The following is a 25000-nucleotide window of genomic DNA, read 5'->3' as shown; positions in this document are numbered from 1 at the left end:
CATGTGAATTATCACTTTTGGAACTAAAATAAGTGTGTTTAGAGTCAATTTAATGCCTGAAATTAGTCGAAATAGAAGCTTCTTAGTAGGAGAAAAAGGCTATAAAAATGGCAATTTTGGTCACATTGAGGCTTTAAAAAGTAGTTATTCAACATGAGGCACAACCCAAATGACATTTTGAATCAATTTTTCTACAGTCCAAAAAATCAATTTTCTGATGAAAAACGATGACCCGTGACCTGTCGAACTTTCTCCAGATGGTCAGAAATGGTAATTTTTTAATGTTTTAGTTTTTGACTGTAAATGACTACAGCATGTGAATTATCACTTTTGGAACTAAAATAAGTGTGTTTAGAGTCATTTTAATGCCTGAAATTGATCAAAATAGAAGCTTCTGAGTAGGAGAAAAAGGCTGTAAAAAAGGCAATTTTGGTCAATTGAGACTTTAAAAAATAGTTATTCAACACGATGCCCAATCCAAATGACATTTTGAATCAATTTTTCTACAGTCCAAAAAAACAATTTTCTGATGAAAAACGATGACCCGTGACCTGTTGAATTTTCTCCAGTAGGTCAGAAATGGTAATTTTTTAATGTTTTATTTTTTGACTGTAAATGACTAATGCATGTGAATTATCACTTTTGGAACTAAAATAAGTGTGTTTAGAGTCATTTTAATGCCTGAAATTAGTCGAAATAGAAGCTTCTGAGTAGGAGAAAAAGGCTGTAAAAATGGCAATTTTGGTCACATTGAGGCCTTAAAAAGTAGTTATTCAACATGAGGCACAACCCAAATGACATTTTGAATCAATTTTTCTACAGTCCAAAAAATCAATTTTCTGATGAAAAACGATGACCCGTGACCTGTCGAACTTTCTCCAGATGGTCAGAAATGGTAATTTTTTAATGTTTTATTTTTTTACTGTAAATGACTACTGCATGTGAATTATCACTTTTGGAACTAAAATAAGTGTGTTTAGAGTCATTTTAATGCCTGAAATTGGTCGAAATAGAAGCTTCTGAGTAGGAGAAAAAGGCTGTAAAAATGGCAATTTTGGTCACATTGAGGCTTTAAAAAGTAGTTATTCAACACGAGGCCCAATCCAAATGACATTTTGAATCAATTTTTCTACAGTCCAAAAAAACAATTTTCTAATGAAAAACGATGACCCGTGCCCTGTTGAACTTTCTCCAGATGGTCAGAAATGGTAATTTTTTAATGTTTTATTTTTTGACTGTAAATGACTATTGCATGTGAATTATCACTTTTGAGACTAAAATAAGTGTGTTTAGAGTCATTTTAATGCCTGAAATTGGTCGAAATAGAAGCTTCTGAGTAGGAGAAAAAGGCTGTAAACATAGCAATTTTGGTCACATTGAGGCTTTAACAAGTAGTTATTCAACACGAGGCCCAATCCAAAAGATAATTTGAATCAATTTTTCTACAGTCCAAAATATCAATTTTCTGATGAAAAACGATGACCCGTGACCTGTCGAACTTTCTCCAGATGGTCAGAAATTGTAATTTTTTAATGTTTTATTTTTTGACTGTAAATGACTACTGCATGTGAATTATCACTTTTGGAACTAAAATAAGTGTGTTTAGAGTCATTTTAATGCCTGAAATTGGTCGAAATAGAAGCTTCTGAGTAGGAGAAAAAGGCTGTAAACATAGCAATTTTGGTCACATTGAGGCTTTAACAAGTAGTTATTCAACACGAGGCCCAATCCAAAAGATAATTTGAATCAATTTTTCTACAGTCCAAAATATCAATTTTCTGATGAAAAACGATGACCCGTGACCTGTCGAACTTTCTCCAGATGGTCAGAAATGGTAATTTTTTAATGTTTTATTTTTTGACTGTAAATGACTTCTGCATGTGAATTATCACTTTTGGAACTAAAATAAGTGTGTTTAGAGTCATTTTAATGCCTGAAATTGGTCGAAATAGAAGCTTCTGAGTAGGAGAAAAAGGCTGTAAAAATGGCAATTTTGGTCACATTGAGGCTTTAAAAAGAAGTTATTCAACACGAGGCCCAATCCAATTGACATTCAGAATCAATTTTTCTACAGTCCAAAAAATCAATTTTCTGATGAAAAACGATGACCCGACCTGTCAAACTTTCTCCAGATGGTCAGAAATGGTAATTTTTTAATGTTTTATTTTTTGACTGTAAATGATTAATGCATGTGAATTATCACTTTTGGAACTAAAATAAGTGTGTTTAGAGTCATTTTAATGCCTGAAATTAGTCGAAATAGAAGCTTCTTAGTAGGAGAAAAAGGCTGTAAAAATGGCAATTTTGGTCACATTGAGGCTTTAAAAAGTAGTTATTCAACATGAGGCACAATCCAAATGACATTTTGAATCAATTTTTCTACAGTCCAAAAAAACAATTTTCTGACGAAAAACGATGACCCGTGACCTGTTGAATTTTCTCCAGTAGGTCAGAAATGGTAATTTTTTAATGTTTTATTTTTTGACTGTAAATGACTAATGCATGTGAATTATCACTTTTGGAACTAAAATAAGTGTGTTTAGAGTCATTTTAATGCCTGAAATTAGTCGAAATAGAAGCTTCTGAGTAGGAGAAAAAGGCTGTAAAAATGACAATTTTGGTCACATTGAGGCTTTAAAAAGTAGTTATTCAACACGAGGCCCAATCCAAATGACATTTTGAATCAATTTTTCTACAGTCCAAAAAAACAATTTTCTAATGAAAAACGATGACCCGTGCCCTGTTGAACTTTCTCCAGATGGTCAGAAATGGTAATTTTTTAATGTTTTATTTTTTGACTGTAAATGACTATTGCATGTGAATTATCACTTTTGAGACTAAAATAAATGTGTTAAGAGTCATTTTAATGCCTGAAATTGGTCGAAATAGAAGCTTCTGAGTAGGAGAAAAAGGCTGTAAACATAGCAATTTTGGTCACATTGAGGCTTTAACAAGTAGTTATTCAACACGAGGCCCAATCCAAAAGATAATTTGAATCAATTTTTCTACAGTCCAAAATATCAATTTTCTGATGAAAAACGATGACCCTCTGACCTGTCGAACTTTCTCCAGATGGTCAGAAATGGTAATTTTTTAATGTTTTATTTTTTGACTGTAAATGACTACTGCATGTGAATTATCACTTTTGGAACTAAAATAAGTGTGTTTAGAGTCATTTTAATGCCTGAAATTGGTCGAAATAGAAGCTTCTGAGTAGGAGAAAAAGGCTGTAAACATAGCAATTTTGGTCACATTGAGGCTTTAACAAGTAGTTATTCAACACGAGGCCCAATCCAAAAGATAATTTGAATCAATTTTTCTACAGTCCAAAATATCAATTTTCTGATGAAAAACGATGACCCGTGACCTGTCGAACTTTCTCCAGATGGTCAGAAATGGTAATTTTTTAATGTTTTATTTTTTGACTGTAAATGACTACTGCATGTGAATTATCACTTTTGGAACTAAAATAAGTGTGTTTAGAGTCATTTTAATGCCTGAAATTGGTCGAAATAGAAGCTTCTGAGTAGGAGAAAAAGGCTGTAAAAATGGCAATTTTGGTCACATTGAGGCTTTAAAAAGAAGTTATTCAACACGAGGCCCAATCCAATTGACATTCAGAATCAATTTTTCTACAGTCCAAAAAATCAATTTTCTGATGAAAAACGATGACCCGACCTGTCAAACTTTCTCCAGATGGTCAGAAATGGTAATTTTTTAATGTTTTATTTTTTGACTGTAAATGATTAATGCATGTGAATTATCACTTTTGGAACTAAAATAAGTGTGTTTAGAGTCATTTTAATGCCTGAAATTAGTCGAAATAGAAGCTTCTTAGTAGGAGAAAAAGGCTGTAAAAATGGCAATTTTGGTCACATTGAGGCTTTAAAAAGTAGTTATTCAACATGAGGCACAACCCAAATGACATTTTGAATCAATTTTTCTACAGTCCAAAAAATCAATTTTCAGATGAAAAACGATGACCCGTGACCTGTTGAATTTTCTACAGATGGTCAGAAATCGTAATTTTTTTATGTTTTATTTTTTGACTGTAAATGACTAATGCATGTGAATTATCACTTTTGGAACTAAAATAAGTGTGTTTAGAGTCATTTTATGCCTGAAATTAGTCGAAATAGAAGCTTCGTAGTAGGAGAAAAAGGCTATAAAAATGGCAATTTTGGTCACATTGAGGCTTTAAAAAGTAGTTATTCAACATGAGGCACAACCCAAATGACATTTTGAATCAATTTTTCTACAGTCCAAAAAATCAATTTTCTGATGAAAAACGATGACCCGTGACCTGTCGAACTTTCTCCAGATGGTCAGAAATGGTAATTTTTTAATGTTTTATTTTTTTACTGTAAATGACTACTGCATGTGAATTATCACTTTTGGAACTAAAATAAGTGTGTTTAGAGTCATTTTAATGCCTGAAATTGGTCGAAATAGAAGCTTCTAAGTGGGAGAAAAAGGCTGTAAAAATGGCAATTTTGGTCACATTGAGGCTTTAAAAAGAAGTTATTCAACACGAGGCCCAATCCAATTGACATTCAGAATCAATTTTTCTACAGTCCAAAAAATCAATTTTCTGATGAAAAACGATGACCCGTGACCTGTCCAACTTTCTCCAGATGGTCAGAAATGGTAATTTTTTAATGTTTTATTTTTTGACTGTAAATGACTACTGCATGTGAATTATTACTTTTGGAACTAAAATAAGTGTGTTTAGAGTCATTTTAATGCCTGAAATTGGTCGAAATAGAAGCTTCTGAGTAGGAGAAAAAGGCTGTAAAAATGGCAATTTTGGTCACATTGAGGCTTTAAAAAGTAGTTTTTCAACATGAGGCACAATCCAAATGACATTTTGAATCAATTTTTCTACAGTCCAAAAAATCAATTTTCTGATGAAAAACGATGACCCGTGACCTGTCGAACTTTCTCCAGATGGTCAGAAATGGTAATTTTTTAATGTTTTAGTTTTTGACTGTAAATGACTACAGCATGTGAATTATCACTTTTGGAACTAAAATAAGTGTGTTTAGAGTCATTTTAATGCCTGGAATTGGTCGAAATAGAAGCTTCTGAGTAGGAGAAAAAGGCTGTAAAAATGGCAATTTTGGTCATATTGAGGCTTTAAAAAGTAGTTATTCAACACGAGGCCCAATCCAAATGACATTTTGAATCAATTTTTCTACAGTCCAAAAAAACAATTTTCTGACGAAAAACGATGACCCGTGACCTGTTGAATTTTCTCCAGATGGTCAGAAATGGTAATTTTTTAATGTTTTATTTTTTGACTATAAATGACTAATGCATGTGAATTATCACTTTTGGAACTAAAATAAGTGTGTTTAGAGTCATTTTAATGCCTGAAATTAGTCGAAATAGAAGCTTCTGAGTAGGAGAAAAAGGCTGTAAACATAGCAATTTTGGTCACATTGAGGCTTTAACAAGTAGTTATTCAACACGAGGCCCAATCCAAAAGATAATTTGAATCAATTTTTCTATGGTCCAAAAAAACAATTTTCTGATGAAAAATGATGACCCGTGACCTGTCAAACTTTCTCCAGAGGGTCAGAAATGGTAATTTTTGAATGTTTTTTTTTTTACTGTAAATGACTACTGCATGTGAATTATCACTTTTGGAACTAAAATAAGTGATTTTAGAGTCATTTTAATACCTGAAATTGGTCGAAATAGAAGCTTCTGAGTAGGAGAAAAAGGCTGTAAAAATGGCAATTTTTGTCACATTGAGGCTTTAAAAAGTAGTTATTCAACATGAGGCACAATCCAAATGACATTTTGAATGAATTTTTCTACAGTCCAAAAAATAAATTTTCTGATGAAGAACGATGACCCGTGACCTGTCGAACTTTCTCCAGATGGTCAGAAATGGAAATTTTTTAATGTTTTAGTTTTTGACTGTAAATGACTACAGCATGTGAATTATCACTTTTGGAACTAAAATAAGTGTGTTTAGAGTCATTTTAATGCCTGAAATTGATCGAAATAGAAGCTTCTGAGTAGGAGAAAAAGGCTGTAAAAATGGCAATTTTGGTCATATTGAGGCTTTAAAAAGTAGTTATTCAACACGAGGCCCAATCCAAATGACATTTTGAATCAATTTTTCTACAGTCCAAAAAAACAATTTTCTGACGAAAAACGATGACCCGTGACCTGTTGAATTTTCTCCAGTAGGTCAGAAATGGTAATTTTTTAATGTTTTATTTTTTGACTGTAAATGACTAATGCATGTGAATTATCACTTTTGGAACTAAAATAAGTGTGTTTAGAGTCATTTTAATGCCTGAAATTAGTCGAAATAGAAGCTTCTGAGTAGGAGAAAAAGGCTGTAAAAATGGCAATTTTGGTCACATTGGGGCTTTAAAAAGTAGTTATTCAACACGAGTCCCAATCCAAAAGACATTTTGAATCAATTTTTCTACAGTCCAAAAAATCAATTTTCTGATGAAAAACGATGACCCGTGACCTGTGGAACTTTCTCCAGATGGTCAGAAATGGTAATTTTTTAATGTTTTAGTTTTTGACTGTAAATGACTACAGCATGTGAATTATCACTTTTGGAACTAAAATAAGTGTGTTTAGAGTCATTTTAATGCCTGAAATTGATCAAAATAGAAGCTTCTGAGTAGGAGAAAAAGGCTGTAAAAATGGCAATTTTGGTCATATTGAGGCTTTAAAAAGTAGTTATTCAACACGATGCCCAATCCAAATGACATTTTGAATCAATTTTTCTACAGTCCACAAAAACAATTTTCTGACGAAAAACGATGACCCGTGACCTGTTGAATTTTCTCCAGTAGGTCAGAAATGGTAATTTTTTAATGTTTTATTTTTTGACTGTAAATGACTAATGCATGTGAATTATCACTTTTGGAACTAAAATAAGTGTGTTTAGAGTCATTTTAATGCCTGAAATTAGTCGAAATAGAAGCTTCTGAGTAGGAGAAAAAGGCTGTAAAAATGGCAATTTTGGTCACATTGAGGCTTTAACAAGTAGTTATTCAACACGAGGCCCAATCCAAAAGATAATTTGAATCAATTTTTCTACAGTCCAAAATATCAATTTTCTGATGAAAAACGATGACCCGTGACCTGTCGAACTTTCTCCAGATGGTCAGAAATGGTAATTTTTTAATGTTTTATTTTTTGACTGTAAATGACTAATGCATGTGAATCATCACTTTTGGAACTAAAATAAGTGTGTTTAGAGTCATTTTAATGCCTGAAATTAGTCGAAATAGAAGCTTCTTAGTAGGAGAAAAAGGCTGTAAAAATGGCAATTTTGGTCACATTGAGGCTTTAAAAAGTAGTTATTCAACATGAGGCACCACCCAAATGACATTTTGAATCAATTTTTCTACAGTCCAAAAAATCAATTTTCAGATGAAAAACGATGACCCGTGACCTGTTGAATTTTCTCCAGATGGTCAGAAATGGTAATTTTTTAATGTTTTATTTTTTGACTGTAAATGACTAATGCATGTGAATTATCACTTTTGGAACTAAAATAAGTGTGTTTAGAGTCATTTTAATGCCTGAAATTAGTCGAAATAGAAGCTTCTTAGTAGGAGAAAAAGGCTGTACAAATGGCAATTTTGGTCACATTGAGGCTTTAACAAGTAGTTATTAAACACGAGGCCCAATCCAAAAGATAATTTGAATCAATTTTTCTACAGTCCAAAAAAACAATTTTCTGATGAAAAATTATGACCCGTGACCTATCGAACTTTCTCCAGATGGTCAGAAATGGTAATTTTTTAATGTTTTATTTTTTGACTGTAAATGACTACTGCATGTGAATTATCACTTTTGGAACTAAAATAAGTGATTGTAGAGTCATTTTAATGCCTGAAATTGGTTGAAATAGAAGCTTCTGAGTAGGAGAAAAAGGCTGTGAAAATGGCAATTTTTGTCACATTGAGGCTTTAAAAAGTAGTTATTCAACATGAGGCACAATCCAAATGACATTTTGAATGAATTTTTCTACAGTCCAAAAAATAAATTTTCTGATGAAAAACGATGACCCGTGACCTGTCAAACTTTCTCCAGATGGTCAGAAATGGTAATTTTTTAATGTTTTATTTTTGGACTGTAAATGACTACTGCATGTGAATTATCACTTTTGGAACTAAACTACGTGTGTTTAGAGTCATTTTAATGCCTGAAATTGGTCGAAATAGAAGCTTCTGAGTAGGAGAAAAAGGCTGTAAAAATTGCAATTTTGGTCACATTGGGGCTTTAAAAAGTAGTTATTCAACACGAGTCCCAATCCAAAAGACATTTTGAATCAATTTTTCTACAGTCCAAAAAATCAATTTTCTGATGAAAAACGATGACCCGTGACCTGTCGAACTTTCTCCAGATGGTCAGAAATGGTAATTTTTTAATGTTTTATTTTTTTACTGTAAATGACTACTGCATGTGAATTATCACTTTTGGAACTAAAATAAGTGTGTTTAGAGTCATTTTAATGCCTCAAATTGGTCGAAATAGAAGCTTCTGAGTGGGAGAAAAAGGCTGTAAAAATGGCAATTTTGGTCACATTGAGGCTTTAAAAAGAAGTTATTCAACACGAGGCCCAATCCAATTGACATTCAGAATCAATTTTTCTACAGTCCAAAAATCAATTTTCTGATGAAAAACGATGACCCGTGACCTGTCGAACTTTCTCCAGATGGTCAGAAATGGTAATTTTTTAATGTTTTAGTTTTTGACTGTAAATGACTACAGCATGTGAATTATCACTTTTGGAACTAAAATAAGTGTGTTTAGAGTCATTTTAATGCCTGAAATTGATCAAAATAGAAGCTTCTGAGTAGGAGAAAAAGGCTGTAAAAAAGGCAATTTTGGTCAATTGAGACTTTAAAAAGTAGTTATTCAACACGATGCCCAATCCAAATGACATTTTGAATCAATTTTTCTACAGTCCAAAAAAACAATTTTCTGATGAAAAACGATGACCCGTGACCTGTTGAATTTTCTCCAGTAGGTCAGAAATGGTAATTTTTTAATGTTTTATTTTTTGACTGTAAATGACTAATGCATGTGATTTATCACTTTTGGAACTAAAATAAGTGTGTTTAGAGTCATTTTAATGCCTGAAATTAGTCGAAATAGAAGCTTCTGAGTAGGAGAAAAAGGCTGTAAAAATGGCAATTTTGGTCACATTGAGGCCTTAAAAAGTAGTTATTCAACATGAGGCACAACCCAAATGACATTTTGAATCAATTTTTCTACAGTCCAAAAAATCAATTTTCTGATGAAAAACGATGACCCGTGACCTGTCGAACTTTCTCCAGATGGTCAGAAATGGTAATTTTTTAATGTTTTATTTTTTTACTGTAAATGACTACTGCATGTGAATTATCACTTTTGGAACTAAAATAAGTGTGTTTAGAGTCATTTTAATGCCTGAAATTGGTCGAAATAGAAGCTTCTGAGTAGGAGAAAAAGGCTGTAAAAATGGCAATTTTGGTCACATTGAGGCTTTAAAAAGTAGTTATTCAACACGAGGCCCAATCCAAATGACATTTTGAATCAATTTTTCTACAGTCCAAAAAAACAATTTTCTAATGAAAAACGATGACCCGTGCCCTGTTGAACTTTCTCCAGATGGTCAGAAATGGTAATTTTTTAATGTTTTATTTTTTGACTGTAAATGACTATTGCATGTGAATTATCACTTTTGAGACTAAAATAAGTGTGTTTAGAGTCATTTTAATGCCTGAAATTGGTCGAAATAGAAGCTTCTGAGTAGGAGAAAAAGGCTGTAAACATAGCAATTTTGGTCACATTGAGGCTTTAACAAGTAGTTATTCAACACGAGGCCCAATCCAAAAGATAATTTGAATCAATTTTTCTACAGTCCAAAATATCAATTTTCTGATGAAAAACGATGACCCGTGACCTGTCGAACTTTCTCCAGATGGTCAGAAATGGTAATTTTTTAATGTTTTATTTTTTGACTGTAAATGACTACTGCATGTGAATTATCACTTTTGGAACTAAAATAAGTGTGTTTAGAGTCATTTTAATGCCTGAAATTGGTCGAAATAGAAGCTTCTGAGTAGGAGAAAAAGGCTGTAAACATAGCAATTTTGGTCACATTGAGGCTTTAACAAGTAGTTATTCAACACGAGGCCCAATCCAAAAGATAATTTGAATCAATTTTTCTACAGTCCAAAATATCAATTTTCTGATGAAAAACGATGACCCGTGACCTGTCGAACTTTCTCCAGATGGTCAGAAATGGTAATTTTTTAATGTTTTATTTTTTGACTGTAAATGACTTCTGCATGTGAATTATCACTTTTGGAACTAAAATAAGTGTGTTTAGAGTCATTTTAATGCCTGAAATTGGTCGAAATAGAAGCTTCTGAGTAGGAGAAAAAGGCTGTAAAAATGGCAATTTTGGTCACATTGAGGCTTTAAAAAGAAGTTATTCAACACGAGGCCCAATCCAATTGACATTTAGAATCAATTTTTCTACAGTCCAAAAAATCAATTTTCAGATGAAAAACGATGACCCGTGACCTGTTGAATTTTCTACAGATGGTCAGAAATCGTAATTTTTTAATGTTTTATTTTTTGACTGTAAATGACTAATGCATGTGAATTATCACTTTTGGAACTAAAATAAGTGTGTTTAGAGTCAATTTAATGCCTGAAATTAGTCGAAATAGAAGCTTCTTAGTAGGAGAAAAAGGCTATAAAAATGGCAATTTTGGTCACATTGAGGCTTTAAAAAGTAGTTATTCAACATGAGGCACAACCCAAATGACATTTTGAATCAATTTTTCTACAGTCCAAAAAATCAATTTTCTGATGAAAAACGATGACCCGTGACCTGTCGAACTTTCTCCAGATGGTCAGAAATGGTAATTTTTTAATGTTTTAGTTTTTGACTGTAAATGACTACAGCATGTGAATTATCACTTTTGGAACTAAAATAAGTGTGTTTAGAGTCATTTTAATGCCTGAAATTGATCAAAATAGAAGCTTCTGAGTAGGAGAAAAAGGCTGTAAAAAAGGCAATTTTGGTCAATTGAGACTTTAAAAAGTAGTTATTCAACACGATGCCCAATCCAAATGACATTTTGAATCAATTTTTCTACAGTCCAAAAAAACAATTTTCTGATGAAAAACGATGACCCGTGACCTGTTGAATTTTCTCCAGTAGGTCAGAAATGGTAATTTTTTAATGTTTTATTTTTTGACTGTAAATGACTAATGCATGTGAATTATCACTTTTGGAACTAAAATAAGTGTGTTTAGAGTCATTTTAATGCCTGAAATTAGTCGAAATAGAAGCTTCTGAGTAGGAGAAAAAGGCTGTAAAAATGGCAATTTTGGTCACATTGAGGCCTTAAAAAGTAGTTATTCAACATGAGGCACAACCCAAATGACATTTTGAATCAATTTTTCTACAGTCCAAAAAATCAATTTTCTGATGAAAAACGATGACCCGTGACCTGTCGAACTTTCTCCAGATGGTCAGAAATGGTAATTTTTTAATGTTTTATTTTTTTACTGTAAATGACTACTGCATGTGAATTATCACTTTTGGAACTAAAATAAGTGTGTTTAGAGTCATTTTAATGCCTGAAATTGGTCGAAATAGAAGCTTCTGAGTAGGAGAAAAAGGCTGTAAAAATGGCAATTTTGGTCACATTGAGGCTTTAAAAAGTAGTTATTCAACACGAGGCCCAATCCAAATGACATTTTGAATCAATTTTTCTACAGTCCAAAAAAACAATTTTCTAATGAAAAACGATGACCCGTGCCCTGTTGAACTTTCTCCAGATGGTCAGAAATGGTAATTTTTTAATGTTTTATTTTTTGACTGTAAATGACTATTGCATGTGAATTATCACTTTTGAGACTAAAATAAGTGTGTTTAGAGTCATTTTAATGCCTGAAATTGGTCGAAATAGAAGCTTCTGAGTAGGAGAAAAAGGCTGTAAACATAGCAATTTTGGTCACATTGAGGCTTTAACAAGTAGTTATTCAACACGAGGCCCAATCCAAAAGATAATTTGAATCAATTTTTCTACAGTCCAAAATATCAATTTTCTGATGAAAAACGATGACCCGTGACCTGTCGAACTTTCTCCAGATGGTCAGAAATGGTAATTTTTTAATGTTTTATTTTTTGACTGTAAATGACTACTGCATGTGAATTATCACTTTTGGAACTAAAATAAGTGTGTTTAGAGTCATTTTAATGCCTGAAATTGGTCGAAATAGAAGCTTCTGAGTAGGAGAAAAAGGCTGTAAACATAGCAATTTTGGTCACATTGAGGCTTTAACAAGTAGTTATTCAACACGAGGCCCAATCCAAAAGATAATTTGAATCAATTTTTCTACAGTCCAAAATATCAATTTTCTGATGAAAAACGATGACCCGTGACCTGTCGAACTTTCTCCAGATGGTCAGAAATGGTAATTTTTTAATGTTTTATTTTTTGACTGTAAATGACTTCTGCATGTGAATTATCACTTTTGGAACTAAAATAAGTGTGTTTAGAGTCATTTTAATGCCTGAAATTGGTCGAAATAGAAGCTTCTGAGTAGGAGAAAAAGGCTGTAAAAATGGCAATTTTGGTCACATTGAGGCTTTAAAAAGAAGTTATTCAACACGAGGCCCAATCCAATTGACATTCAGAATCAATTTTTCTACAGTCCAAAAAATCAATTTTCTGATGAAAAACGATGACCCGACCTGTCAAACTTTCTCCAGATGGTCAGAAATGGTAATTTTTTAATGTTTTATTTTTTGACTGTAAATGATTAATGCATGTGAATTATCACTTTTGGAACTAAAATAAGTGTGTTTAGAGTCATTTTAATGCCTGAAATTAGTCGAAATAGAAGCTTCTTAGTAGGAGAAAAAGGCTGTAAAAATGGCAATTTTGGTCACATTGAGGCTTTAAAAAGTAGTTATTCAACATGAGGCACAATCCAAATGACATTTTGAATCAATTTTTCTACAGTCCAAAAAAACAATTTTCTGACGAAAAACGATGACCCGTGACCTGTTGAATTTTCTCCAGTAGGTCAGAAATGGTAATTTTTTAATGTTTTATTTTTTGACTGTAAATGACTAATGCATGTGAATTATCACTTTTGGAACTAAAATAAGTGTGTTTAGAGTCATTTTAATGCCTGAAATTAGTCGAAATAGAAGCTTCTGAGTAGGAGAAAAAGGCTGTAAAAATGGCAATTTTGGTCACATTGAGGCCTTAAAAAGTAGTTATTCAACATGAGGCACAACCCAAATGACATTTTGAATCAATTTTTCTACAGTCCAAAAAATCAATTTTCTGATGAAAAACGATGACCCGTGACCTGTCGAACTTTCTCCAGATGGTCAGAAATGGTAATTTTTTAATGTTTTATTTTTTGACTGTAAATGACTACTGCATGTGAATTATCACTTTTGGAACTAAAATAAGTGTGTTTAGAGTCATTTTAATGCCTGAAATTGGTCGAAATAGAAGCTTCTGAGTAGGAGAAAAAGGCTGTAAAAATGGCAATTTTGGTCACATTGAGGCTTTAAAAAGTAGTTATTCAACACGAGGCCCAATCCTAATGACATTTTGAATCAATTTTTCTACAGTCCAAAAAAACAATTTTCTAATGAAAAACGATGACCCGTGCCCTGTTGAACTTTCTCCAGATGGTCAGAAATGGTAATTTTTTAATGTTTTATTTTTTGACTGTAAATGACTATTGCTGTGAATTATCACTTTTGAGACTAAAATAAATGTGTTAAGAGTCATTTTAATGCCTGAAATTGGTCGAAATAGAAGCTTCTGAGTAGGAGAAAAAGGCTGTAAACATAGCAATTTTGGTCACATTGAGGCTTTAACAAGTAGTTATTCAACACGAGGCCCAATCCAAAAGATAATTTGAATCAATTTTTCTACAGTCCAAAATATCAATTTTCTGATGAAAAACGATGACCCTCTGACCTGTCGAACTTTCTCCAGATGGTCAGAAATGGTAATTTTTTAATGTTTTATTTTTTGACTGTAAATGACTACTGCATGTGAATTATCACTTTTGGAACTAAAATAAGTGTGTTTAGAGTCATTTTAATGCCTGAAATTGGTCGAAATAGAAGCTTCTGAGTAGGAGAAAAAGGCTGTAAACATAGCAATTTTGGTCACATTGAGGCTTTAACAAGTAGTTATTCAACACGAGGCCCAATCCAAAAGATAATTTGAATCAATTTTTCTACAGTCCAAAATATCAATTTTCTGATGAAAAACGATGACCCGTGACCTGTCGAACTTTCTCCAGATGGTCAGAAATGGTAATTTTTTAATGTTTTATTTTTTGACTGTAAATGACTACTGCATGTGAATTATCACTTTTGGAACTAAAATAAGTGTGTTTAGAGTCATTTTAATGCCTGAAATTGGTCGAAATAGAAGCTTCTGAGTAGGAGAAAAAGGCTGTAAAAATGGCAATTTTGGTCACATTGAGGCTTTAAAAAGAAGTTATTCAACATGAGGCACAACCCAAATGACATTTTGAATCAATTTTTCTACAGTCCAAAAAATCAATTTTCAGATGAAAAACGATGACCCGTGACCTGTTGAATTTTCTACAGATGGTCAGAAATCGTAATTTTTTTATGTTTTATTTTTTGACTGTAAATGACTAATGCATGTGAATTATCACTTTTGGAACTAAAATAAGTGTGTTTAGAGTCATTTTAATGCCTGAAATTAGTCGAAATAGAAGCTTCGTAGTAGGAGAAAAAGGCTATAAAAATGGCAATTTTGGTCACATTGAGGCTTTAAAAAGTAGTTATTCAACATGAGGCACAACCCAAATGACATTTTGAATCAATTTTTCTACAGTCCAAAAAATCAATTTTCTGATGAAAAACGATGACCCGTGACCTGTCGAACTTTCTCCAGATGGTCAGAAATGGTAATTTTTTAATGTTTTATTTTTTTACTGTAAATGACTACTGCATGTGAATTATCACTTTTGGAACTAAAATAAGTGTGTTTAGAGTCATTTTAATGCCTGAAATTGGTCGAAATAGAAGCTTCTAAGTGGGAGAAAAAGGCTGTAAAAATGGCAATTTTGGTCACATTGAGGCTTTAAAAAGAAGTTATTCAACACGAGGCCCAATCCAATTGACATTCAGAATCAATTTTTCTACAGTCCAAAAAATCAATTTTCTGATGAAAAACGATGACCCGTGACCTGTCCAACTTTCTCCAGATGGTCAGAAATGGTAATTTTTTAATGTTTTATTTTTTGACTGTAAATGACTACTGCATGTGAATTATTACTTTTGGAACTAAAATAAGTGTGTTTAGAGTCATTTTAATGCCTGAAATTGATCAAAATAGAAGCTTCTGAGTAGGAGAAAAAGGCTGTAAAAAAGGCAATTTTGGTCAATTGAGACTTTAAAAAGTAGTTATTCAACACGATGCCCAATCCAAATGACATTTTGAATCAATTTTTCTACAGTCCAAAAAAACAATTTTCTGATGAAAAACGATGACCCGTGACCTGTTGAATTTTCTCCAGTAGGTCAGAAATGGTAATTTTTTAATGTTTTATTTTTTGACTGTAAATGACTAATGCATGTGATTTATCACTTTTGGAACTAAAATAAGTGTGTTTAGAGTCATTTTAATGCCTGAAATTAGTCGAAATAGAAGCTTCTGAGTAGGAGAAAAAGGCTGTAAAAATGGCAATTTTGGTCACATTGAGGCCTTAAAAAGTAGTTATTCAACATGAGGCACAACCCAAATGACATTTTGAATCAATTTTTCTACAGTCCAAAAAATCAATTTTCTGATGAAAAACGATGACCCGTGACCTGTCGAACTTTCTCCAGATGGTCAGAAATGGTAATTTTTTAATGTTTTATTTTTTTACTGTAAATGACTACTGCATGTGAATTATCACTTTTGAGACTAAAATAAGTGTGTTTAGAGTCATTTTAATGCCTGAAATTGGTCGAAATAGAAGCTTCTGAGTAGGAGAAAAAGGCTGTAAACATAGCAATTTTGGTCACATTGAGGCTTTAACAAGTAGTTATTCAACACGAGGCCCAATCCAAAAGATAATTTGAATCAATTTTTCTACAGTCCAAAATATCAATTTTCTGATGAAAAACGATGACCCGTGACCTGTCGAACTTTCTCCAGATGGTCAGAAATGGTAATTTTTTAATGTTTTATTTTTTGACTGTAAATGACTACTGCATGTGAATTATCACTTTTGGAACTAAAATAAGTGTGTTTAGAGTCATTTTAATGCCTGAAATTGGTCGAAATAGAAGCTTCTGAGTAGGAGAAAAAGGCTGTAAACATAGCAATTTTGGTCACATTGAGGCTTTAACAAGTAGTTATTCAACACGAGGCCCAATCCAAAAGATAATTTGAATCAATTTTTCTACAGTCCAAAATATCAATTTTCTGATGAAAAACGATGACCCGTGACCTGTCGAACTTTCTCCAGATGGTCAGAAATGGTAATTTTTTAATGTTTTATTTTTTGACTGTAAATGACTTCTGCATGTGAATTATCACTTTTGGAACTAAAATAAGTGTGTTTAGAGTCATTTTAATGCCTGAAATTGGTCGAAATAGAAGCTTCTGAGTAGGAGAAAAAGGCTGTAAAAATGGCAATTTTGGTCACATTGAGGCTTTAAAAAGAAGTTATTCAACACGAGGCCCAATCCAATTGACATTCAGAATCAATTTTTCTACAGTCCAAAAAATCAATTTTCTGATGAAAAACGATGACCCGACCTGTCAAACTTTCTCCAGATGGTCAGAAATGGTAATTTTTTAATGTTTTATTTTTTGACTGTAAATGATTAATGCATGTGAATTATCACTTTTGGAACTAAAATAAGTGTGTTTAGAGTCATTTTAATGCCTGAAATTAGTCGAAATAGAAGCTTCTTAGTAGGAGAAAAAGGCTGTAAAAATGGCAATTTTGGTCACATTGAGGCTTTAAAAAGTAGTTATTCAACATGAGGCACAATCCAAATGACATTTTGAATCAATTTTTCTACAGTCCAAAAAAACAATTTTCTGACGAAAAACGATGACCCGTGACCTGTTGAATTTTCTCCAGTAGGTCAGAAATGGTAATTTTTTAATGTTTTATTTTTTGACTGTAAATGACTAATGCATGTGAATTATCACTTTTGGAACTAAAATAAGTGTGTTTAGAGTCATTTTAATGCCTGAAATTAGTCGAAATAGAAGCTTCTGAGTAGGAGAAAAAGGCTGTAAAAATGGCAATTTTGGTCACATTGAGGCCTTAAAAAGTAGTTATTCAACATGAGGCACAACCCAAATGACATTTTGAATCAATTTTTCTACAGTCCAAAAAATCAATTTTCTGATGAAAAACGATGACCCGTGACCTGTCGAACTTTCTCCAGATGGTCAGAAATGGTAATTTTTTAATGTTTTATTTTTTTACTGTAAATGACTACTGCATGTGAATTATCACTTTTGAGACTAAAATAAGTGTGTTTAGAGTCATTTTAATGCCTGAAATTGGTCGAAATAGAAGCTTCTGAGTAGGAGAAAAAGGCTGTAAACATAGCAATTTTGGTCACATTGAGGCTTTAACAAGTAGTTATTCAACACGAGGCCCAATCCAAAAGATAATTTGAATCAATTTTTCTACAGTCCAAAATATCAATTTTCTGATGAAAAACGATGACCCGTGACCTGTCGAACTTTCTCCAGATGGTCAGAAATGGTAATTTTTTAATGTTTTATTTTTTGACTGTAAATGACTACTGCATGTGAATTATCACTTTTGGAACTAAAATAAGTGTGTTTAGAGTCATTTTAATGCCTGAAATTGGTCGAAATAGAAGCTTCTGAGTAGGAGAAAAAGGCTGTAAACATAGCAATTTTGGTCACATTGAGGCTTTAACAAGTAGTTATTCAACACGAGGCCCAATCCAAAAGATAATTTGAATCAATTTTTCTACAGTCCAAAATATCAATTTTCTGATGAAAAACGATGACCCGTGACCTGTCGAACTTTCTCCAGATGGTCAGAAATGGTAATTTTTTAATGTTTTATTTTTTGACTGTAAATGACTTCTGCATGTGAATTATCACTTTTGGAACTAAAATAAGTGTGTTTAGAGTCATTTTAATGCCTGAAATTGGTCGAAATAGAAGCTTCTGAGTAGGAGAAAAAGGCTGTAAAAATGGCAATTTTGGTCACATTGAGGCTTTAAAAAGAAGTTATTCAACACGAGGCCCAATCCAATTGACATTCAGAATCAATTTTTCTACAGTCCAAAAAATCAATTTTCTGATGAAAAACGATGACCCGACCTGTCAAACTTTCTCCAGATGGTCAGAAATGGTAATTTTTTAATGTTTTATTTTTTGACTGTAAATGATTAATGCATGTGAATTATCACTTTTGGAACTAAAATAAGTGTGTTTAGAGTCATTTTAATGCCTGAAATTAGTCGAAATAGAAGCTTCTTAGTAGGAGAAAAAGGCTGTAAAAATGGCAATTTTGGTCACATTGAGGCTTTAAAAAGTAGTTATTCAACATGAGGCACAATCCAAATGACATTTTGAATCAATTTTTCTACAGTCCAAAAAAACAATTTTCTGACGAAAAACGATGACCCGTGACCTGTTGAATTTTCTCCAGTAGGTCAGAAATGGTAATTTTTTAATGTTTTATTTTTTGACTGTAAATGACTAATGCATGTGAATTATCACTTTTGGAACTAAAATAAGTGTGTTTAGAGTCATTTTAATGCCTGAAATTAGTCGAAATAGAAGCTTCTGAGTAGGAGAAAAAGGCTGTAAAAATGGCAATTTTGGTCACATTGAGGCCTTAAAAAGTAGTTATTCAACATGAGGCACAACCCAAATGACATTTTGAATCAATTTTTCTACAGTCCAAAAAATCAATTTTCTGATGAAAAACGATGACCCGTGACCTGTCGAACTTTCTCCAGATGGTCAGAAATGGTAATTTTTTAATGTTTTATTTTTTGACTGTAAATGACTACTGCATGTGAATTATCACTTTTGGAACTAAAATAAGTGTGTTTAGAGTCATTTTAATGCCTGAAATTGGTCGAAATAGAAGCTTCTGAGTAGGAGAAAAAGGCTGTAAAAATGGCAATTTTGGTCACATTGAGGCTTTAAAAAGTAGTTATTCAACACGAGGCCCAATCCTAATGACATTTTGAATCAATTTTTCTACAGTCCAAAAAAACAATTTTCTAATGAAAAACGATGACCCGTGCCCTGTTGAACTTTCTCCAGATGGTCAGAAATGGTAATTTTTTAATGTTTTATTTTTTGACTGTAAATGACTATTGCATGTGAATTATCACTTTTGAGACTAAAATAAATGTGTTAAGAGTCATTTTAATGCCTGAAATTGGTCGAAATAGAAGCTTCTGAGTAGGAGAAAAAGGCTGTAAACATAGCAATTTTGGTCACATTGAGGCTTTAACAAGTAGTTATTCAACACGAGGCCCAATCCAAAAGATAATTTGAATCAATTTTTCTACAGTCCAAAATATCAATTTTCTGATGAAAAACGATGACCCTCTGACCTGTCGAACTTTCTCCAGATGGTCAGAAATGGTAATTTTTTAATGTTTTATTTTTTGACTGTAAATGACTACTGCATGTGAATTATCACTTTTGGAACTAAAATAAGTGTGTTTAGAGTCATTTTAATGCCTGAAATTGGTCGAAATAGAAGCTTCTGAGTAGGAGAAAAAGGCTGTAAACATAGCAATTTTGGTCACATTGAGGCTTTAACAAGTAGTTATTCAACACGAGGCCCAATCCAAAAGATAATTTGAATCAATTTTTCTACAGTCCAAAATATCAATTTTCTGATGAAAAACGATGACCCGTGACCTGTCGAACTTTCTCCAGATGGTCAGAAATGGTAATTTTTTAATGTTTTATTTTTTGACTGTAAATGACTACTGCATGTGAATTATCACTTTTGGAACTAAAATAAGTGTGTTTAGAGTCATTTTAATGCCTGAAATTGGTCGAAATAGAAGCTTCTGAGTAGGAGAAAAAGGCTGTAAAAATGGCAATTTTGGTCACATTGAGGCTTTAAAAAGAAGTTATTCAACATGAGGCACAACCCAAATGACATTTTGAATCAATTTTTCTACAGTCCAAAAAATCAATTTTCAGATGAAAAACGATGACCCGTGACCTGTCCAACTTTCTCCAGATGGTCAGAAATGGTAATTTTTTAATGTTTTATTTTTTGACTGTAAATGACTACTGCATGTGAATTATTACTTTTGGAACTAAAATAAGTGTGTTTAGAGTCATTTTAATGCCTGAAATTGATCAAAATAGAAGCTTCTGAGTAGGAGAAAAAGGCTGTAAAAAAGGCAATTTTGGTCAATTGAGACTTTAAAAAGTAGTTATTCAACACGATGCCCAATCCAAATGACATTTTGAATCAATTTTTCTACAGTCCAAAAAAACAATTTTCTGATGAAAAACGATGACCCGTGACCTGTTGAATTTTCTCCAGTAGGTCAGAAATGGTAATTTTTTAATGTTTTATTTTTTGACTGTAAATGACTAATGCATGTGATTTATCACTTTTGGAACTAAAATAAGTGTGTTTAGAGTCATTTTAATGCCTGAAATTAGTCGAAATAGAAGCTTCTGAGTAGGAGAAAAAGGCTGTAAAAATGGCAATTTTGGTCACATTGAGGCCTTAAAAAGTAGTTATTCAACATGAGGCACAACCCAAATGACATTTTGAATCAATTTTTCTACAGTCCAAAAAATCAATTTTCTGATGAAAAACGATGACCCGTGACCTGTCGAACTTTCTCCAGATGGTCAGAAATGGTAATTTTTTAATGTTTTATTTTTTTACTGTAAATGACTACTGCATGTGAATTATCACTTTTGAGACTAAAATAAGTGTGTTTAGAGTCATTTTAATGCCTGAAATTGGTCGAAATAGAAGCTTCTGAGTAGGAGAAAAAGGCTGTAAACATAGCAATTTTGGTCACATTGAGGCTTTAACAAGTAGTTATTCAACACGAGGCCCAATCCAAAAGATAATTTGAATCAATTTTTCTACAGTCCAAAATATCAATTTTCTGATGAAAAACGATGACCCGTGACCTGTCGAACTTTCTCCAGATGGTCAGAAATGGTAATTTTTTAATGTTTTATTTTTTGACTGTAAATGACTACTGCATGTGAATTATCACTTTTGGAACTAAAATAAGTGTGTTTAGAGTCATTTTAATGCCTGAAATTGGTCGAAATAGAAGCTTCTGAGTAGGAGAAAAAGGCTGTAAACATAGCAATTTTGGTCACATTGAGGCTTTAACAAGTAGTTATTCAACACGAGGCCCAATCCAAAAGATAATTTGAATCAATTTTTCTACAGTCCAAAATATCAATTTTCTGATGAAAAACGATGACCCGTGACCTGTCGAACTTTCTCCAGATGGTCAGAAATGGTAATTTTTTAATGTTTTATTTTTTGACTGTAAATGACTTCTGCATGTGAATTATCACTTTTGGAACTAAAATAAGTGTGTTTAGAGTCATTTTAATGCCTGAAATTGGTCGAAATAGAAGCTTCTGAGTAGGAGAAAAAGGCTGTAAAAATGGCAATTTTGGTCACATTGAGGCTTTAAAAAGAAGTTATTCAACACGAGGCCCAATCCAATTGACATTCAGAATCAATTTTTCTACAGTCCAAAAAATCAATTTTCTGATGAAAAACGATGACCCAACCTGTCAAACTTTCTCCAGATGGTCAGAAATGGTAATTTTTTAATGTTTTATTTTCTGACTGTAAATGATTAATGCATGTGAATTATCACTTTTGGAACTAAAATAAGTGTGTTTAGAGTCATTTTAATGCCTGAAATTAGTCGAAATAGAAGCTTCTTAGTAGGAGAAAAAGGCTGTAAAAATGGCAATTTTGGTCACATTGAGGCTTTAAAAAGTAGTTATTCAACATGAGGCACAACCCAAATGACATTTTGAATCAATTTTTCTACAGTCCAAAAAATCAATTTTCAGATGAAAAACGATGACCCGTGACCTGTTGAATTTTCTACAGATGGTCAGAAATCGTAATTTTTTAATGTTTTATTTTTTGACTGTAAATGACTAATGCATGTGAATTATCACTTTTGGAACTAAAATAAGTGTGTTTAGAGTCAATTTAATGCCTGAAATTAGTCGAAATAGAAGCTTCTTAGTAGGAGAAAAAGGCTATAAAAATGGCAATTTTGGTCACATTGAGGCTTTAAAAAGTAGTTATTCAACATGAGGCACAACCCAAATGACATTTTGAATCAATTTTTCTACAGTCCAAAAAATCAATTTTCTGATGAAAAACGATGACCCGTGACCTGTCGAACTTTCTCCAGATGGTCAGAAATGGTAATTTTTTAATGTTTTAGTTTTTGACTGTAAATGACTACAGCATGTGAATTATCACTTTTGGAACTAAAATAAGTGTGTTTAGAGTCATTTTAATGCCTGAAATTGATCAAAATAGAAGCTTCTGAGTAGGAGAAAAAGGCTGTAAAAAAGGCAATTTTGGTCAATTGAGACTTTAAAAAGTAGTTATTCAACACGATGCCCAATCCAAATGACATTTTGAATCAATTTTTCTACAGTCCAAAAAAACAATTTTCTGATGAAAAACGATGACCCGTGACCTGTTGAATTTTCTCCAGTAGGTCAGAAATGGTAATTTTTTAATGTTTTATTTTTTGACTGTAAATGACTAATGCATGTGAATTATCACTTTTGGAACTAAAATAAGTGTGTTTAGAGTCATTTTAATGCCTGAAATTAGTCGAAATAGAAGCTTCTGAGTAGGAGAAAAAGGCTGTAAAAATGGCAATTTTGGTCACATTGAGGCCTTAAAAAGTAGTTATTCAACATGAGGCACAACCCAAATGACATTTTGAATCAATTTTTCTACAGTCCAAAAAATCAATTTTCTGATGAAAAACGATGACCCGTGACCTGTCGAACTTTCTCCAGATGGTCAGAAATGGTAATTTTTTAATGTTTTATTTTTTTACTGTAAATGACTACTGCATGTGAATTATCACTTTTGGAACTAAAATAAGTGTGTTTAGAGTCATTTTAATGCCTGAAATTGGTCGAAATAGAAGCTTCTGAGTAGGAGAAAAAGGCTGTAAAAATGGCAATTTTGGTCACATTGAGGCTTTAAAAAGTAGTTATTCAACACGAGGCCCAATCCAAATGACATTTTGAATCAATTTTTCTACAGTCCAAAAAAACAATTTTCTAATGAAAACGATGACCCGTGCCCTGTTGAACTTTCTCCAGATGGTCAGAAATGGTAATTTTTTAATGTTTTATTTTTTGACTGTAAATGACTATTGCATGTGAATTATCACTTTTGAGACTAAAATAAGTGTGTTTAGAGTCATTTTAATGCCTGAAATTGGTCGAAATAGAAGCTTCTGAGTAGGAGAAAAAGGCTGTAAACATAGCAATTTTGGTCACATTGAGGCTTTAACAAGTAGTTATTCAACACGAGGCCCAATCCAAAAGATAATTTGAATCAATTTTTCTACAGTCCAAAATATCAATTTTCTGATGAAAAACGATGACCCGTGACCTGTCGAACTTTCTCCAGATGGTCAGAAATGGTAATTTTTTAATGTTTTATTTTTTGACTGTAAATGACTACTGCATGTGAATTATCACTTTTGGAACTAAAATAAGTGTGTTTAGAGTCATTTTAATGCCTGAAATTGGTCGAAATAGAAGCTTCTGAGTAGGAGAAAAAGGCTGTAAACATAGCAATTTTGGTCACATTGAGGCTTTAACAAGTAGTTATTCAACACGAGGCCCAATCCAAAAGATAATTTGAATCAATTTTTCTACAGTCCAAAATATCAATTTTCTGATGAAAAACGATGACCCGTGACCTGTCGAACTTTCTCCAGATGGTCAGAAATGGTAATTTTTTAATGTTTTATTTTTTGACTGTAAATGACTTCTGCATGTGAATTATCACTTTTGGAACTAAAATAAGTGTGTTTAGAGTCATTTTAATGCCTGAAATTGGTCGAAATAGAAGCTTCTGAGTAGGAGAAAAAGGCTGTAAAAATGGCAATTTTGGTCACATTGAGGCTTTAAAAAGAAGTTATTCAACACGAGGCCCAATCCAATTGACATTCAGAATCAATTTTTCTACAGTCCAAAAAATCAATTTTCTGATGAAAAACGATGACCCGACCTGTCAAACTTTCTCCAGATGGTCAGAAATGGTAATTTTTTAATGTTTTATTTTTTGACTGTAAATGATTAATGCATGTGAATTATCACTTTTGGAACTAAAATAAGTGTGTTTAGAGTCATTTTAATGCCTGAAATTAGTCGAAATAGAAGCTTCTTAGTAGGAGAAAAAGGCTGTAAAAATGGCAATTTTGGTCACATTGAGGCTTTAAAAAGTAGTTATTCAACATGAGGCACAATCCAAATGACATTTTGAATCAATTTTTCTACAGTCCAAAAAAACAATTTTCTGACGAAAAACGATGACCCGTGACCTGTTGAATTTTCTCCAGTAGGTCAGAAATGGTAATTTTTTAATGTTTTATTTTTTGACTGTAAATGACTAATGCATGTGAATTATCACTTTTGGAACTAAAATAAGTGTGTTTAGAGTCATTTTAATGCCTGAAATTAGTCGAAATAGAAGCTTCTGAGTAGGAGAAAAAGGCTGTAAAAATGGCAATTTTGGTCACATTGAGGCCTTAAAAAGTAGTTATTCAACATGAGGCACAACCCAAATGACATATTGAATCAATTTTTCTACAGTCCAAAAAATCAATTTTCTGATGAAAAACGATGACCCGTGACCTGTCGAACTTTCTCCAGATGGTCAGAAATGGTAATTTTTTAATGTTTTATTTTTT

The sequence above is a fragment of the Triturus cristatus genome, chromosome 4_2 (genome assembly GCF_964204655.1).
Source record: "Triturus cristatus chromosome 4_2, aTriCri1.1, whole genome shotgun sequence".
Taxonomy (NCBI): Eukaryota; Metazoa; Chordata; class Amphibia; order Caudata; family Salamandridae; genus Triturus; species Triturus cristatus.
This window is presented reverse-complemented; position numbering follows the sequence as displayed.